General features: G+C 36.7%; 1 protein-coding gene across 20 annotated transcripts in view; it reads left to right on the top strand.

Moving 5' to 3' along the window:
• The window catches only part of KIAA1328 (KIAA1328 ortholog), a 342,578-nt gene that overhangs the window by 164,696 nt on the left and 160,654 nt on the right, over positions 1-17,228 (top strand). The window lies entirely within an intron of this gene.

Consider the following 17,228-nt stretch of genomic DNA (forward strand, 5'->3'; position numbering starts at 1 on the left):
TTTCATACTGATTTGTAGAAATTCTCCATGTAATCTGGATGTTAATCCTTTGTTGGCTATATGTGTTACAAACATCTTTGGCCAGTTTATAGTTTATCTTCCACTGTCTTTATGGTGTTTTTGATCAATGGAAATTCTTAATATTAAAATAGTTGAATTTATCATCTTTTATGATTTGCCCTTTTTGGGTCATTCTCTCCTCCAAGGCATGAAATATTCTTGTACATTGTCATGTAAATGTTTTATAGTTCTGTCTTTCATACGCAGGTTTATAATTGTAATTCACCTGGAACTGATTTTGGGGATTGGTATGAGGCAAGTGTCTGACTGCCTTTTTTTTTTTTTTTTTTTGCCACATGTGGCCTTTCTTTACACTATACTTTTGGGTTAGTTCCACTGTTTCTTAAATGCTGTATGTTCCTGTGTCCTGGATCCCTTTTATATTTTGCTGGAACACGACCATGCAGCAGTTTTGGAAAGAAGCTACTTAAGAGGAAATCAGTGTTTAGTTGAGCTTTTCTACAAATAATATGACTAAACAGTTGTAATCCTTTGGCGAGGAGATAACACTGGAGCTGAGACCTCAAATTTTAGAAGCCAGCCATTTGAAGTGCCTGGGAAGAATGTTCTAAGCAGAGGGAACAGCAAGTATTCCTACCAACTGGGAGAAGGAGGTACTTAGAAATGTAGTAAAAATGAAAAGCTGAACAAGAAAGTCATGATTCAAAATGAAGTAAACTAAAATGAGGCATGATCTCTGAGGAGCTGAATGTTAGAAAGACGATGCCATTGACCTCTACGCTTAGAACACTCCCTTTCAAGTATCTGGGTTAGTGACCATAGGCTGACATCTTACTTTCTATTAATCTAATCACATATCCTGTTTCTGCTGTGACAAGTATTTACATATTTTATATGTTTGTCGACTTTCTGTTTTCAGAATAAATCTGTAAACAAAGCAAAGGCGATCCAGTCATTGTTTCTGAGAAGAATACAAATGTTAAAACCTTGGTGATGTGAAAGAGATGAGATAGCTAAAGTAATAGACCAAGTAGAGATTATAATTATTATCCAAAGTTAGAAGGATAATGTACAGAAGAACTAAAAATAAAAACATAGCTAAGAAAAACTTGAAAGGATGTAGCATAAGTGTAGCTTGTGTAGCTAAATTCATAGTGAAGAAAATACTGGATCTTCCGTAATAAATATGTAATTATAATTGAAGAAATAGAGGTCTAAACATATTATTTAAAGTTGTGGAGGTAACAGAATAACTAAAGTCTGAAATAGAGAAGACGGCTCGTTGGGAGTGGGATTGGGAATAGGGAACAGAGATGCTTTTATTTTCCATTTTATTTCCTCCTATAACAAACAGTGTGTGTTTCTGGTTCTGTGTTCATTTATTACTTTTCAAATAATACAAGAAGAAGAATAAAACAAAAGAAAAGCTAAAGCTGTGATTCTGTGATGGAAGAATTAAAACAGTAGTTTTAATTTCAAAGCAAAGTCAGTTAGCTGGACATCTAGGGTAGACTTATGAATATTAGTTATACAGTTTACTGAATCCACTTATAAACTTTCCGTATCAAGAATATTTGTACCCTACAGTAGTTTATTAGAGGTGAACTACTTAATTTGAGTTATAAAATAAACTCATGACAATACCATGGATACATTCATTCACTGGACAAACATTCCTTAGTGGAGTAAATTCGTGTTGTTACTCTGCTATGCCTGTCCCTGGTGTGCTTCAAGATGGTCTAAAGAAAAGCTCGTGATGGATTTCTCTTGAGTGAACTTAGTTTTATTTATGTTTCTTTGTTATTTGAAGTATAAAGTGTTATAACTAGAAAGAGTTTTTGAGATCCTCTTCTTCAGTGAAGGGGAGCTTTTTCTATAACACACATAACCAGGAGTTATAACATCAGTGGATAGGACTCCAGATGTGTGGTTTTTGAGAAGGTTTCCCCTCCCCCAGTGATACTGATGTGAACCCTAGGTGAGAACCATTCGTCTCATCCAGCCTCTTCCTTTACAGAAGTGGAAACTCAGGTACTGTAGTTCACATAGCTACTTAGAGTCAGAGCATAGGTAGACTGCTAGCATCACGTATTTTTTATTGCTCTAGTTTTGAAAACCTGTGGTTTCTCTTCTGCTGCTGTGTGGTTTTCATAGTCAAGTGCTTAAACTGACTTCTCAGTCTGCTTATTTTAGCTTAAATGCCTTCTTTCTTTTACAAACTCACCTTCTAAAACTTACTGTCTCCTTCTTACAGACTTTCAATCAACTCTCCTCTTTTCAGCCTCATTTCTGCCCTCATTTTTAGTAGTATCCAGTCTTTCTAATTCCTGAGCTAATACAAATCAGCCTACTTCTACATTAGAATTCTGCTTGGTACATGCTAAATCAGTTACCAGTTTATCCACCTAGTTTCCATCATCCAAAGTTTTGTTGATATTTTTTCCAATTTTTTATCTCTGTATGTCTATATCTTTTTATATTCCTTTCCTGCCATTCCTTTACAGTTCAATCTGCCAACTTTAATCAAAGCTCTGATTTTATTTTTCCAAGTTTCAAATAAAAAATTCCAGTAGAGAAGAATGACTGATATGTTAGTAAAGCAACAAAATGAAGCAATTGCTCTTAAAATGAAATTTGCACGTGTGATGAAACTGCTTTGTTGACGGGTTCTTGCTTAGGCCTCTAACAAGATAACCATTCCAGGTGCTTTGGTCAGAGGACTGGGTTTTGCAAAACTTTAGATAAATGTACCTTTCTCCTATTTCTCGTTTTCTGGGATATAGGAAACTTCTCCTTTGGCGAGTGGTTTTCAGTGAAGTTAAAATTTGCATTTTTCTGGTTTCCCTTGAAGAACTCAAAGTAAAATGTACAACTTCTACAGAGGGCAGAAGAATTCCTTATTTTTTGAGGAGAAGCTGGTTCATGGTGATAGTAATAATTACTGTTATTTATTGATCACTTCTCTGGGATTTGTTTTACAAAACACTATCTTATTAATCCTCAAAATACTATGAGTGGGTATTGTTGTCTCCTTTTTACAAATGATGAAATAGCTTTCCTAAGGTAAAGTAAGCTGCTCAAGATTTCATTGTTCATGTTAAGCATGCGATCAAACCTTCTGTCTGACTCAAAAATCCATTCTTTTTCCACTTTTCTGCCTTGTTAGACTCATGCTTATTTTAGTAATAGCAACAACGATAGTTGATAACTTATATAGCACTTACTCTGTACCAGATGCTACTTTAAATTCTTTATATGTTTTGACATATTTAATTCTCACGCCATAACCTTATGAAGTAGGCGCCATCATTATCCTCTTTTACACAGTTCACAGAGATTAAGTAACTTGCTCAAAGTCAATTAATTACAGTTATAATAAGTGGAGCCAGGATTCTAACACAGGTGTTTGGTTGTTATTGGAGTAGATGAGAATGTTTATATTTGTTCTAATTGATTAGTAAGTCTGTTAAAAGGGCTCTAAACTTTAAAAACAGGAAGTAAATGAATATTTGAGTTATTTTTTCTTTAAAGGTATGAAAAGGTAATATGGAAGATAAACATCTTCCCTCAGCTTTAAACTTCTAGTTAGTATATCAGTCCTTACCAAGGAAAAGGACTAAGTGCAGGAGGGAGGGGGAGGAAGGCCGAGTACTCTGTGTTTCTATATTGAAGTTCTGTCATCAGCATTTGCAGATTAAGAAAAGCTAAACAGGGGCCAGCCCCGTGGCGCAGCGGTTAAGTGCGCATGTTCCTCTTCATCGGCCCCGGGTTCGCCAGTTCGGATCCCAGGTGCGGACATGGCACCACTTGGCAAGCCACGCTGGGGTAGGCATCTCACGTATAAAGTAGAGGAAGATGGGCACGGATGTTACCTCAGGGCCAGTCTTCCTCAGCAAAAAGAGGAGGATTGGCAGCAGATGTTAGCTCAGGGCTAATCTTCTTCTTCTTCAAAAAAAAGAAAAGCTAAAGAGTTTTCTCTGAAGTACCCTCTTAGTTTACTGTATTCTTTAATGTTTCTAATTCCAAGGGAGGTTATAATATGTATTTCATCTAGCCTTAACTATTTTAGGAGGCTGAAGATAGCATGCCTTATCTTGGCAAGGTTTTAGGAGAAAATTCATCATGTGTAGAGTTAGACATTTGGACCTGTTAGAGCACTGCCTGTGTCTCACTCAGACATACACGTTGATTTGCTTTCCTTGCTTTGTCTGTGACACCACAAGACATTCAAATGGAAGGACTCCACTCTGAGGCTCCTGGTTGATGCTGTGACTTTCCATTATTACACTCCTTGCTTCTTATTAGATTTGTTTTCTTCTCCCACTCCCTCTCCCAAAAAGTTACTTTAAGAGGGAGAAGAGTAGAAAGTTCTTCAGGAAGTATTTTGGTCTTTTTCTCTGTAAGCAGTATGACCCATTGGCAGTCTGGCTTCGTTAGTTCAGATACTTGGCTATGAAAAAGTCCTTTTTCATCTTGATGATTGTTTTGTTTTAGCACTTATGATTTAAGAAGGAATATATTTCTTTATTTTTTGTTCTTTGCTTATTAGGATTTTGTGGTTTGGTTTGTGCAGCTAGCTTCTCTGACTTTTTAGACATTTATAGTTCTATGACTTTCATAACACACATTTTAGAAAGTTTATGCTCCTGCTATCATGGGGTAAGCCCCCTATAGCCTACCTTTTCTTCTTATTAGATCTAAAAACTCAGGACAAAATACAAAAGCAACTATGTAAGTTAAAAAAAAGCAGGCAGAGAGTGGTAGGAAGTCAAAACTCAAAGAGGCAGCCAGTTTGGGAGTGTTTCCTAATTTTTTGTTGGGTTTTACTTTTCTCTCATGGCTTGGCACTGGCAACTAAAACTGGTAGAAACCTCATTTTTCTGGTCAGAAGAACCAAGAAAACGGGCCCTGCATTCTAACAAGTCTGGGAGGAGGGGAGAGCGGATCCCTTATTTTTCTCCCTTTCCCAGCTTTGCCCTGAAGACAGAACCAGCTGCTCAGCTGCAGTGGCATTGCTGCAGGAGAAACCCTGCCTTTCTGCCAGAGGAACCAGGAAAAGGGGCCCCTGAGGGCCAAAGAATAGGGGGGAAATCTCAGAAAAGAGCTATCTGGATAAGAGTATCCCTCATTTTGTGTATGACCAGCACAAGTACTAGGCTGTGCAGGCATGAGACAGACCCACAGCAGCATACCAAAGGCTTGAGAACTGAAATTAGAACCACTGCTCAGAGAAGTTCAGAAAGAACTTGTGGTCTGAACCTGACGGGCCTGACTGCCCACTAAAACAAATTCTCTAGTGGAGTATAGCAGATCACAGGACTCAGTCAGCAAAGCATGACATTTAAAATGTTCAAGATATAGTGCAAAATTATGCTCCCTACAAAAACCAGGAAATTATAACCTGTTCTCAAGGGAAAAGACAATCAACAGATGTCAACCCCAAGGTCACCCACATATTGGAATTATCAGGCATAGACTTTAAAGCAGCTATTACAACAATTCTCCATCTCATAAAGGTAAACACACTTGAAATGAGTGGATAGAAGTTCTTAGCAGAGAAATATAAACTATTAAAAAGAATCAAATGGGAATTTTAGAACCAAAAATTATAATATCTAATATTAAAAGTTTCCTGGGTGGACGCATCAGTAGAGTGGAGTGACAGGAAAAAGTCAGTAAACTTGAAGATACATAAATAGAAATTATTCAGTCTTAAGAAGAAAAAAAAAATGATTGGAAAAAAGAATGAACAGAGCCTTAAGGACCTAACTTGACGGCTCTGGAGTCCCAGGAGGAAAAAGTGATTACTCTACATACAAAGAACCAGGAAAGAATAGCCAATTCTTAAGGGAAAAGGCAGCCTCTGCAAAAAAGACTAAGTCTTTTATAAGACACAAATGAGGGTAAAATTTCTTTTTAAAACCTTGGGAGCTTTTGCAATGGTATACTCAAGAACGTCAGTTTAAAGAGCAGAACAAAATTGCCTTGAAAATAAAATACTGAAACACTTTCTCTCATAAAGAATGCTAGTTACCTACCTATTATCTATTCCCTCCTTATTCCTTCTTAAATGAATGCCAGTCTTATTGAAAGTAGTAGTGTCTCCAGCTACAACCTGCATTGCCAAGCTTTTGCAGATGCTGTGGCATTGGGCTACAGTTCTGGCCAGTGAGATGTACGTACAAGTTGTTCCATAGGGCTTCTAAGAAATCTCCTTAAGAGGGCCAAGGGGCAGAGGTGTGGTGAGAGTATAGGAGGCTGCACTTTTAGGCTTTTTTTGTCCTTTGTCCATTCTCTTTTTCCTCTACGGCAGCAGTTCCCAACCAGGGGCGATTTTGATCCTCAGGGGAAAATTGGCAACGTCTGGAGACATTTCTGGTTGTTACAACTGGGGGTTGCTATGGCATCTAGCAGGTAGACACCATGGTATCACTACACCCTACAATGTGCAGGACAGCCCCCCACAACAAAGAATCATCTGGTATAAATGTCATTAGGCCAAGTTGAAAAACCTTGCTCTATGGAATGCTGGCTTGATGTTGGAGATTAAGCAGCCATTTTGTGAGTAAAAGGTAGCAAGTCCCTGTTTAAACTGAAAGATAAAAGGAGCTGAAGTCCCTGATGACATTGTGGCACTGCTATAACCACCCCAGACTGTGTACTTCCAGACACCTCATTATAAGAAAAGGAAAACACCTAATACTTCAAGCTAATGGATTTTTCTTCCCTTACACATTTCCTCATTGATAGACTATTTATTTAGAAATTGTTAGTCATAAAGATTAGGGCAACTAACATATAAATAGTCATGAAGAGATCTTAGGCACTGAAAAGAATAAGGAAAAGCTTTCCATAATATACGTGGGCAAAGAAGCATTTTGAAGAAAGTATACTTGGTGTATAGAGGAATATAAAATCTAGCAAAATATCAGAATTGCTGAGTTACTATCATACATTTGCCTGTTGTTGAAAGACTAAAGATATCTTAAAAGGATTTGGTACCATTTTGTGGGTTTCTTTAATGAGACACTTTTATGTCACTACTATAGTATATATTTCATCCTGGCACCAGAATTTGGGTCTCTTCAACTTCCACTAGATCTGCAGTTAGCTTGGATCACATAGGGACGTAACTGCTTTCATCTCTATTGCCTGGGGGTGCAGATTCATTAAAGGGAAAGTGATGGAGGAAGCAGTGTCTACACTCTGGAAGAGTAAGAGGTTATGTTGGTTGAGCTCTTTGGGATCCTTTTCTCATTATGAGGGCAACATCAAAGCTAAAACACTATGTCCAGCCTTGGAACTCAATTAAAACAATGGTGTCATTTGAGATTATGCCACACTAAGATCTAAAAAACTAAAGCTGTTCTGACCTAAGAGAGTAGAGGTATAGCATTAATTGACAGAAACAAAAAATGGAAAATTCAACATAAAAAATTCCCTAACCATGAAATTACCTCATAGCCTCAAGAAAGTGATATTTCTTTGCTATGTACATGCTGGTTCTAGCTGGCACAGAGCAATGCCAATTCACCTAAATTATAGGGACCCTACAAGTAGCCATTTATGGAATACAAGAGCTTAGTGCACTTGTAAATTTGCACCTCTGACAGTCTGATTCTCACTGCAGAATTTTAGGGGTTATAAACACCCCCAAATCTTCTAATCTATGCCCTTACTACTGTAGGAAATCATACGTTAGTAAAAATATACATTCTACCATAAAGAGTTTCAATCTAATGAAGCTAACATTAAACATACACTTGATCTGTCCAGTAACATTTCAAATTTAGTGTGACTAAATTGAACTCTTGACTTTTCTTCCAAACCTGTAACTCCCTCATATATCTAGCTCAGTACATGGTACTCCCATTCTTTCTATTTCTCAGGAAAAAAATCTTTGGAATCATAATTGATATCTCTTTCTCTTTATCTCTCTTCTAGGTCCAGTCCGTCACCAAATCCAGCCCATCCTTCCTTCTAAACATATCCCAACTCCTACCATTTCTTACCACCTTCACTGCTCCCACCTAATTCCAGGTCCACTTTTCACCTGTATTACCTCCTAGATTTTTACCTGGGTGAAATGTAAATCTATATTCACATGAAAACCTGTATGTGAATGTTTACAGTGGTTTTATTCATATTCACTAAAAACTGAAATAATCCAAATGAGCCTATTCGACAAGAAAAGGACTGGACTTATTGATGTACACACTATGTACATGGATTTCAAGTGCATTATGCTAAGTGAAAGAAGCCAGACTCAAAAGGCTATGTACTATATGAGTCCATTTATATGACATTCTAGAAAAGGAAAACTACAGAGACAGAAATAAATTAGGGGCTGAGGTTCGGGGAGAGATTGACTACAAAGCACGGGGAATTTTTTGGTATGATAGAACTATCTTCATTATTATGGTGATTACTGACTGTATTCAGTTCTCAAAACTTGAAGAACTGTATATTTAAGAAGGGTGAATCTTATTGTGTATAAATTATACCTTAATTTAGAAAAAAAGAAAAAATGAATGCATTGTTAGTAATAGCAAAAACTGTGTCGGTCAGAGTTCAGTGTAGGGAACAGAAACCACTCTAGGTATTTTAAGCAGGAAGGAATTTAATACTAGGAATAAAAGCTTTGAAAGGTTCTGAAGAAGTAGGTTTTTTGTTGGACTTCTGGTAATGACTTCAGAAATATATAGAATTAATATATTTGAGGAGCAATGCTCTGAGACTATCACTGGAGCTATGCTGCAGTCGGGAGCAATGCTTCTTTTGCTGCAGCAGCAGTCTCAACACCCAGGAAACTGCAGAATAGACTCCTATCAGTGAGACCTAGGAGTTAGGAAGCCAGCTCAACAAGTCATTGGTGCTTCTGTTGCTGCCACAACAGCTACTTCTTACCCAGAGAACCGAAAGTTGTTCTCCGAGATGTTATTGCTAGGGAGAATTCTCACGTTTTCACCATTGTTCTTGCCAGCAGAGACAAACAAAAGGAGACCGCCAAAGTCATGTGAAATAGGCAGAACCTAATTGACATCCAGAGCCCTGGCTGCAAGGGAGTCTGGAATATGTGACTTGTGGCTTCCCAAATTTTACAGTTAAGTGGAGGATGGAGTGAGCCATGCCTCGTTGGTCAGCACAATATCTAAATTTCCATGAATAAAAGATTGTTTAATAGATTATGGTATGTTTTACAGTAGATAAAGGATTTATAATACTGCTTTTAAATTTATGCTGCAAGCATGGCTATTTCTTAAAAATAGTTGAATAACTTCTTTTTTGCAAATTATTCTGAAAGATTACAGCACAGATTAGACTTCTTAACATCCAGAATGCCACACATAAATTTAGAAAACGAGAATTTTTCTAAATGGTAGATAATATAAAAGAAATCTTTAACCACTTTCTATGTGAGGGAAATCACCTACAGATAAACGACAGAGTTTGTACAGAATCAGTGACAAGTGTGTAGTATGTAGTAGCACATAACCTTATATCTTGGCTGTGAAGTCCAAACATTGCCTTCCAAATGGTGCGTGGATCACCTTTCTTAGAGGAACGGCCTGATGGCATCCTTTCAGACATCACCTACTGGAACTGGTTGGTGTATGCTCGTGCTCCCGTGTGCACATACACACACAGGAATGAATTTGAATAGACTCATTGAAAACTAACGCAACGGAGAAATCTTTAGTTCATGACCACAGGTCTTACGTTAAGTTCTCCTCTCTCACCCCCACAAAATAAAGTTCAACTTAAAAAATATTTTTCAATAAAAAGTAAACTGTTTTATTTTAAAGTGTACAAGCAGTGAGATGAGAATGAATTGCCTCAGAAGCTAAGTGGCTAGACTTCCTCTAACAGATTTTAATTATTTTTATAGTTTTTCCCAAATGAAGACTCACAATAGCCATTTTAAGTAGGCCAGAGCAGCTCCTTCATCTTCATTGCAAGCTTCAGACCCTAAACAACACATGAAGCTGGGCAGTGCACTGTTTAATTTTCAAATTGGATTTTTCATTATGTTTTATGATAACTTTTTGTTCTTATCAAGTTGCATCTCAGCCTTCTGTTTAGACTCAAGAAGATTTATGGCAAATGATCTGGGTGCTTATTTGGACAAACATATGCAATAAATCAGTTTACTGTTTCAATACAATGTTATTAATAGAACACATTATTCTGTTCGATATTATGTTATCTTTAAAATTAAGCAGAACATTAGTGGCATTGAAACTAGTTTCAATCAATACATTCCTGTAATGAAACCTATTGTATAAGAAACTTTTCTATTTAAGGAGGAAAAATGTCCTTAGCACAACTACCAACTTCTGACTCTAGAGATGGCATTTCACAGCTTCTAAAAATTATTTGGTAGCATTTCTTTGTGTTTGTCTTGGCATTAAGCAAATAGTTTCTTGAAAGTTACCTCACAGCCGTTAGAGCATGAATGTTCCTTAAATGATTTTTTTCTTTAATTGAAGAATTTATTTGGCACTTGACCTAGAGGGGACCCAAGCATGTGCCTCAATGAAGTTGAGGTCAGAGTGGATTTTAAGAAAGGCAGAGCTGCTGGTGACACTTAAGAGTATAAGAATTGCCAGTTTCTCTTCTGATCTTATAGAAAGTCTGTTAAATTTCTTATAATTTAGATGAAAAATAAGTAGTATTCAGATAAGTAGGATATAGATTTTAATGTTTCAAAACTCATATAATAATGAGAACTTACTGGGTTTAGAGCCCTGGTTTAGACCCTCAATCACCCACTATACTCCCAATCAAAATTTTAGAATAATGGTTTTAAAATTAAAGGTGGCTGAAGTCTAACTGTGGTACTGCAGTCTTAGCGAGCGACACTGAACAGGCTGGCAGTTTGCTTCAGTTGCTATTTAGGTAGCAAAGTGCCTTTGGAGAAGGCTGCTATTTAATACTACAGTGTGGAAATTAAAGGCGTTGGGATGTTAAACTGCATACGTTCTCCACTGAAAAACACTTAAAAAATACTTTATAGATACATGCTTTTACTTGGTACATTGTATTGTCACACGGCAACTTAAGGAATCTGGAGACCTGTCAGAGCCCCAAGTTGACTCCTTTATTTCTGCCATTTCGTATTTTTAATCTGAATCTAAGAAATAGAGATGTTATCTAAATGTGCTTTGTTCTCATTAAATTGTTAAGAAATGGTTGCTTTGGGAGATGAGTTATGTTAAGATGAAAAACTATTTATGAAAATCTAAGCCATCATCCATATTCTGTTGGTTTCGGACAAAGTTTCCACAGCCCATCAGGCAAATAATTTGATTGTATCGCTGAACAACTCTTAACAGTAAACAAGCGAGCCGAGCTACACTCGTTGGATACCACCACTCACGTTTCGCAAAGCCTCACACTCTCCTCCCCCTCTTAATTGAAATGCAGATGATTGTCATGTTTTTTCATACCAGTGGGAGACTGCTTAAAATCTGCACTGGAGTGAAGCATAGAAGAGCAGTAAACTTGGTTATAGTTTTTCTCTTTCTTGGTTCTACCTCAGAGCTTTAAATGTTACATTTCTGAAGGAAGATTCATTTTTGTGTTATATCTATGAATACCTATGAACCGATCGGTTTAATTGGGCTACAGCTGACATGATTGTGTGTGGAGACTTGGGGAGCAGATGGCAAGGAGCAACTGACCATGTGGTTACCTCTGCGATGTCTTTTTTCTCATCTTTTTCCCCAACGTTTTAACATCATCTATGTTTATGAGGGATGTTTATCTGTAGTTTTCTTTTTTTAGTAGTAGTTTGTCTGGTTGTGGTATTAGGGTAATTCTGGCTTCATTAAATGAATTGTAAATTATTCCTTTTTCTGTTTGCTATCTTTGTATTATTATTATTTTTTAATGATTGATAGAATTCACCACTGAAGCCATCAGAGATGGAGTTTTCTTTGTGGTAAGCTTTTTAATTACGACTTCAATTTGTGTAACTGACGTGGAAGTATTAAGATTTTCTTTTTCATCTTCAGTCAGTTGTGGTAATTTCTGTCTTTCAAGGAATTTGCCCATTTCATTTAAGTTGTCATAAATTAATGTTCCTTTATTAACTTGATAATGTCTATGGCATCTATATCTGTGTGCTCCTGTTTCATTTTTTATTTTCATGATTTATATCCTTTTTCTTTTTTTTGAGAAAGGTTAGCCCTGAACTAACTGCTGCCAAGCTTCCTCCTTTTGCTGAGGAAGGTTGGCCCTGAGCTACCATCCATGCCCATCTTCCTCTACTTTGTATGTAGGACGCCTACTACAGCATGGTGTGCCAAGTGGTGCCATGTCTGCACCCAGCATCCGAACCAGCGAACAGCAGGCCACCGAAGCGGAACATGCGCACTTAACCGCTGCACCACTGGGCCGGCCCCTATCTTCTTTTTTTTCTTGATCAAGCCAATTGACTTTTTGGATTGAAGAATCTTTGAAAGTTTTATTTACTTTGCAATGCCTGGTAACAACATAGGAGGAAGCTAGATCTTATCTTTTTTTTTTATCGTGCTAACATTGGTTTGTAACATTGTATAAGTTTTAGGTGTACATCATTATATTTCAATTTCTGTGTAGATTACATCATGTTCACCACCCAAAGACTAATTACAATCCATCCCCATACACATGTACCTAATTACCCTTTTCACCCTTCTCCCTCCCCCCTTCCCCTCTGGTAACCACCAATCCAATTTCTGTGTGTTTGTTTGTTGTTTTTATCTTCTATTTATGAGTGAGATCATTCTCTGTCTGACATATTTTGCTTAGCATAATACCCTCAAGGTCCATCCCAGTTGTCACAAATGGCAATATAGTATGATTTCTCTCCCCTTCCTTCCTTGCTTCCTTCTTTCTCAAAAGCAAAAATCAAACATAAATCTACATGCAGCTAGATGTTGAAGATCATGGGGCTTTAGGGAGTTGTAAACAGTCTGGTTTGTCTAGGGCCTTGGGCCCTTGCTTTATTTCATCCTTTTTTATTGGCTGAGTAGTATTCCATTGTGTAAATAAACCACATCTTCTTCATCCATTCATCCCTTCATGGGCACTTAGGTTGCTTCCAAGTCTTAGTTATTGTGCGTAATGCTGTAGTGAACATAGGGGTGCATGTATCTTTATGCATTTGTGTTTTCCTGTTCTTTGGAGAAATACCCAGTAGTAGAATAGCTAGATAGTATGATAGTTCTATTCTTAATTTTTTGAGGAAACTCCATACTGTTTTCCATAGTGGCTGCCCCAGTTTGCACTCCCACCAGCAGTGTATGAGAGTTCCCTTTTCTCCACATCCTCCAACACTTCTTATTTTTTCTGTTGTTAATTTTGATGGGTGTGAGGTGATATCTCATTGTAGTTTTGATTTGCATTTCCCTAGTAATTAGTGGTGTTGAACATCTTTTCATGTGCCTGTTAGTCATCTGTATATCTTCTTTGGTGAAATGTCTATTCACATCTTTTGCCCATTTTTTAATTGGGTTTCTTTTTTTGTTTTTGAGATGTATGAGTTCTTTATATATTTTGGATATTAACCCCTTATCAGATATATGGTTTGGAAATATCTTCTCCCAGTTGTTAGGTTGTCTTTTCATTTTGTTGATGGTTTCCTTTGCTGTGCAGAAGATTTTTAGTTTGATGTAGTCCCATTTGTTTATTTTTTCTATTGTTTCCCTTGCCTGGTGAAACATGGTACTTGAAAATATGCTGCTAAGACCAATGTTGAAGAGCATACTGCCTATGTTTTCTTCTAGAAGTCTCATGGTTTTGGGTCTTACATTCAAGTCTTTAATCCATTTGAGTTAATTTTTGTGTATGGTGTAAGGGAATGGTCTACTTTCATTCTTTTGCATGTGGCTATCCAGTTTTCCCAACACCATTTGTTAAAGATGCTTTCCGTCCTCCATTGTATGTTCTTGGCTCCCCTGTTGAAAATTAGCTGTTCATAGATGTGTGGGTTTATTTCTGGGCTCTCAATTCTGTTCCATTGATCTGTGTGTCTGTTTTGTGCCAGTACCATGCTGTTTTGATTACAGTAGCTTTGTAGTATATTTTGGAGTCGGGGAATGTGATACCTCTACCTTGGTCCTTTCTTTCGAGATTCCTCTGGTGATTCAGGGTCTTTTCTTCTTCCATATAAATTTTGGGGTTCTTTGTTCTATTTCTGTGAAAAATGTCATTGGAACTTTGATAGGGATTGCATTGAATCTATAGATTGCTTTAGGAAGTATGGACATTTTAACTATGTTTATTCTTTGGACCCATGAGCATGGAATATCTTTCCATTTCTTTGTCTCTTCTTCAATTTCTTTCAATAGTGTTTTATAGTTTTCAGTGTACAGGTCTTTCACCTCTTTGGTTAAGTTTATTCCTAGGTATTTTATTCTTTTTGTTGCAATTATAAATGAGATTGTGTTCTTAATTACTCGTTCTGCTACTTCATTTTTAGTGTATAGAAACGCAACTGACTTTTGTATGTTGGTTTTGTCTCCTGCAACTTTACAGTATTCATTTATTACTTCTAAAATTTTTTTGGTGGATTCTTTAGGGTTTTCTATATATAAAATCATGCTGCAAATGATGACAGTTTCAATTCTTCCTTTCCAATTTGGACCCTTTTTATTTCTTTTTCTTGCCTGGTTGCTCTGGCTATGACTTCCAATACTATGTTAAATAAGAGTGGTGACAGTGGGCATCCTTGTCTGGTTCCTGTTCTTAGAGGGATAGCTTTCAGTTTTTCTCCATTCAGAATTATATTAGCTATGGGTTTTCTTACATGGCCTTTATTATGTTGAAGTACTTTCCTTCTATACACAATTTATTGAGAGTTTTTATCATAAATGGATGCTGTATCTTGTCAAATGCTTTCTCTGCGTCTATTGAAATGATCATGTGATTTTTATTTTTCATTTTGTTAATGTGGTGTATCACGCTGATAGATTTGTAGATGTTGAACCATCCCAGCATCCCTGGAATAAGTCCCACTTCATCATGCTGTATGATTTTTTTTAATGTATTGTTGTATTTGATTTACTAGTATTTTGTTGTGGATGTTTGCATCTATGTTCATCAGTGATATTGGCCTGTAATTTTCTTTTTCTGTGTTGTCCTTGTCTGGTTTTGGCATCAGGGTAATGTTGGCTTCATAGAATAAGTTTGGACACTTCCCCTCTTTCCCCTCTTCTTCAATTTTTGGAAGAGTTTGAGAAGAATAGGTACTAATTCTTCTTTGAATGTTTGGTAGAATTCACCAAAGAAGCTGGCTGGACTTTTATTTTGGGGGAAGTTTTGATTACTGTTTAGTTTTGATCTCGTTACTGGTGGTTGGTCTATTTGGATTCTCTATTTCTTCTTGATTTAGTTTTAGAAGGCTGTGTGATTCTAACAATTCATCCATTTCTTCTAGATTATCCCATTTGTTGTACTATAGCTTTTCATAGTATTCTCTTATAATCTTTTGTATTTCTTACTGATTTGAGGCTTTGTTCATTCTCCTTTTTCCGGTTCCTTTAGGTGCACTGTTAGATTATTTATTTGAAATTTTTCTTGTTTGTTAAGGTAGGCCTGTGTTGCTATAAATTTCACTGTTAGAACCACTTTTGCCATATCCCATAAATTTTGGCATGTTGTATTTTCATTTTCATTTGTCTCCAGGTATTTTTTGATTTCTCCTTTGATTTCTTCATTGACTCAGTCATTCTTCAGTAACATTTTGTTTAATCCCCACATATTCGTGGCTTTTCTAATTTTCTTCCTGTAGTTGATTTCTGGTTTCATACTGATGTGGTCAGAAAAGATGCTTAGTATTATTTCAGTCTTCCTAAATTTATTGAGACTTGTTTGTGGCCTGATATGTGATCTATTCTGGAGAATGTTCCATGTGCATTTGAAAAGAATGTGTCTTCCACGGTTTTTGGATAGAATGTTCTGTATATATCTACTAAGTCCACCTTACCTAATGTGTCATTTAAGGCCAATGTTTCCTTATTGATCTCCTGTTTGGATGATCTATCCATTGGTGTAATTGGAGTGTTAAAGTCCCCTACTATTATTGTATTGCTGTCTGTTTCTCCGTTTATGTCTGTTAATAATTGCTTTATATATTTAGGTGCTCCTAGTTGGGTGCATAGATATTTACAAGTGTCATATGCTCTTGTTGGATTGTTCCCTTTATCATTATTTAGTGCCCTTCTTTTTTCTTTTTTTCCCTGCTGATGGTGTAAACACTTACATATCCAAACATCTACAGAATTTTTGTTATTGTTTTTAAAGATTAGCGCCTGAGCTAATATCATTACCAATCTTTTTTTTTTTTCTTTTTCTCCCAAAAGCCCTCAGTACATAGTTGTATATTCTAGTTGTAGGTCCTTCTGGTTCTGCTATGTTCAATGCCACCTCAGCATGGCTTGATGAGCAGTACTATGTCCACACCCAGGATCTAAATCTTCAAAACCCTGGGCTGCTGAAGCGGAGTACATGACTTAACCACTCAGCCACAAGGCTGGCCCCTATTTAGTGACCTTCTTTGTCTTTTGTTACAGTTTTTGTTTTAAAGTCTGTTTTGTCTGATATGAGTATTGCGACCTCAGCTTTCTTTTCATTGCCATTTACGTGGGGTATCATAGTCCATCTCTTCACTTTCAGTTTGTGAGTGTCTTTAGCACTGAAATGTGTCTCTTACATGCAGTATATGTATGGGTCTTGTATTTTTATCCAGTTGGCCACCCTGTGCCTTTTGATTGGAGCATTTAGTCTCTTGACTTTTAAAGTAGCTATTGATAAGTATGTACTTATTGCCAATTTTTTACTTTCTTTCTGGGTGTTTTAGTAGTTCTTCTCTGTTCCTATCTTGTTCCCTGCTCTCTTCCCTTATTATTTGATGGGTTTCTTTAATATTATGCTTGGGTTCATTTCTCTTAATTTTTTGTGTATTTATTGTAGGTTTCTGGTTTGTGATTACCATGAGGTTCATATACAATAACCTACATATATAGCAGTCTATGTTAAGTTGATGGTCTCTTAAGTTTGACCTCTTGATAGAAGCTCTACACTTTTACTTCTCTCCTCCCAAATTTTATCTTTTTGATATCACATCTAACCTCTTTTTTGTGCGTGTGTATCCATTACCCCTTTATCGTGGAAATAGATAATTTTAGTCCTTTTGTCTTTTGACCTTTATATTGCATTTT

The sequence above is a fragment of the Equus caballus genome, chromosome 8 (assembly GCF_041296265.1).
Source record: "Equus caballus isolate H_3958 breed thoroughbred chromosome 8, TB-T2T, whole genome shotgun sequence".
In the NCBI taxonomy this organism is placed as follows: Eukaryota; Metazoa; Chordata; class Mammalia; order Perissodactyla; family Equidae; genus Equus; species Equus caballus.